The sequence below is a fragment of the Triticum aestivum genome, chromosome 3B (assembly GCF_018294505.1).
Source record: "Triticum aestivum cultivar Chinese Spring chromosome 3B, IWGSC CS RefSeq v2.1, whole genome shotgun sequence".
In the NCBI taxonomy this organism is placed as follows: Eukaryota; Viridiplantae; Streptophyta; class Magnoliopsida; order Poales; family Poaceae; genus Triticum; species Triticum aestivum.
The window spans coordinates 789,552,647-789,555,273 of NC_057801.1; positions in this window are offsets into that span (position 1 = coordinate 789,552,647).

The following is a 2,627-nucleotide window of genomic DNA, read 5'->3' on the forward strand; positions in this document are numbered from 1 at the left end:
ACATTGTCTAATCATCATAGCTACATAGTGTAGCACATCATCATCATCTTGAATTTCATTCTAGCTAGCTAATCACTCCTACTGCTCTCTCTCAGGTAAAATAGTATAGAACATGTGGAGCGCTCCTCATTCAACATATTGAAGCGTGCAGATGAACCTATCTCTTAATTGTGGGCTACGCTTCTGATTGCTGCCCCATAGTACTTCTCTGTGATCCTTCACAATTTTGTTCCAGTCTTTGACTATTAAGACTTGCTCGCTTCTAGAAATCCTGAATGCACTCATGTGCAATATAGGAAGTCTTGACCGTATGCTAACCATGGACATGCGACCTTTAGCTTTGATCCACTGAGGCACAACTATCATCGGGAGTCCTTGTTGAAGAACATCGTTATAACATACTTAGCAATGAAGTTTAGCTTAAAAAAATAATGTATGCAAAAGATGCACTAAGGACAAATAGTAAAAATCTTACCATCTTTCCTAAATAGATGTGACCGTAGTTCAGTACGAACACTATTGGTCGCACGTTTTGAGTACTAACATTTCTAAGTCCAGGAAAATAATTTGTCTTGACAGTATGAAGATCCTCAAGCCATGAAACATAATGACTTGTCTTCTCACAGTTTAGTTCAGCCCCGGGACAGTAGCAGGTCATGTCTACCAAGCGCCGAACATGTTTGCTTGAATGGAAATAAGCTGTCAATAGAAATTAGTTGTCAACTATTTTTGAATAAACAATATCCAAGACATAAATATGGTTAAAAAACTTACATAAAGGTAGAACTGGAGGCGTCTGCACATTGACCCAGATGTCAATATTATCTTCAATATCATCTTCCAGACGAATATCAAAGGTGATAAGCATATCAGGCTCAAATGCATAAGCCTTGCATAGTGCTCTTCATTGTTTGCATTCAAAATGGGTGTAGGTGTGTGTATTGTATAATTTTGCGAGAAAACTATAACCATGCTCGGTCCTCAAGTTAACTCTTTTTATCTCCATAGTTTTCATAGTACTGAAACTAATCTTATCCAAGACATATATTCTTGCATGGCAGGGGATACGCTAGTAGAATAGTAAAAAAAATAAATTATAAGTTGAAGTAAAAGAAGTAGAAGGCATGCTTAATTACGAAAAAAGACTTGTCATTGTGACTTATTGTATGCACTTCGAACGTCTCATCCCCAGCTTGATGCTGAAGCGCCTATCACCAACTAGGTGAGGCCTGTTGCATTGGCTGCGCTTGTCTTCGCAGTATTCACACATACTGAGTTCCCTTTCGCTGTCGTTGTCAGACATTTCATATGTTCATATAGTTGAAGCAGACGTGCATTCAATAAGAAAAACTAAATCATAAAACGAATTAGTATTCAAATGAGCATGCATTCAATAAGAAAACTAAATCATCTCTTGCGTTCGTACATCATCGAATATTATCACTAATACATCTCGAATTGTATCATACATATAACATCACCAATACAGCTAGAACCTTAGCGAACGACGGGTATCGGCGCGGGCAGTGGACACCCAAAGAGAAGGAACCATCACAGGATCATAGCTCCAGTGTGATCCCTGAAGAACCATCCAGGTATTGTTGGACCTGCCCTCCAACGCAACCATGTAGCGATGGACGTGCTCATCCTCCTCGCTGACACGGTGAGATACCACCTCTACGGTGGACGAAGGCCTCCCCACCATCACTGGCCCACGCGGCCGCCACCAAATAAGGTCCGGGTCGACGATGGGCTGCCTCCTCACCAAGTTGCACCCTCCGGAAGGTAGCACCTCCCAGTACCAGCCAGGCGGAGCCCAGTCCCGGACATGGCCCCTATAATCAAGCAAGCCCTCCTCCGCCGAGTTGACGACGAGGACGCGGGCCAGGCATCGTCGATGTCGAGAACAAATGCTTAATTGTGAAAACAAAATTAATAAACACTTAGCAAAATTCGGCATGACCTTTGCTAAAAACAGGACATATCGAGTGTCTGAAGTTTGCCATAACGTAAAAATATGGCAAAACATAGGCCACTCGGAAAAATATGACATGTCCAAAATGTGACATGTTCAAAATATGACATGTCCACTGCAAATTTGCATATAACAGGAAAAATTGCTTAACTAAAAAAATAACAACACTTGCTTTAACTAGATAAATACCCATAATTTGTTAACTACACCTAAAACAACTAAACACCTAGAATTATGTTAAATACACCTAAAACACCTAAATTCTATTAATTAAACCTAATTAAAAACCTAGATAAATTTCTGTCCTAATTTAAAAACCTAGATAAATTTCTGTCCTAGTTTCAAAACCTAGCTAATTTAAAAACCTAGGGTTCATACTACCTAATATGTCCTACCTAGGGTTCGATCATAACCTACATTATTCTAAGAACCTACATTTTTTCAACTATATAGGATTTAAAATGACTACTCTATAATAATTATAACTAGGGAGGGAGGGAGGAGGAGGAAGGAGGAAGGTGAAAGAGGGTCGGCGCGAGGGAGGGCCGCCGGTGGGGGAGGATGGCTGGCGCGGGGGAGGGCGGACGGCGGGGGAGGAGGGCCTGCGTGGGGGAGGGTGGCCGGCATAGGACACGGGGGCGGCGGCCGGAGC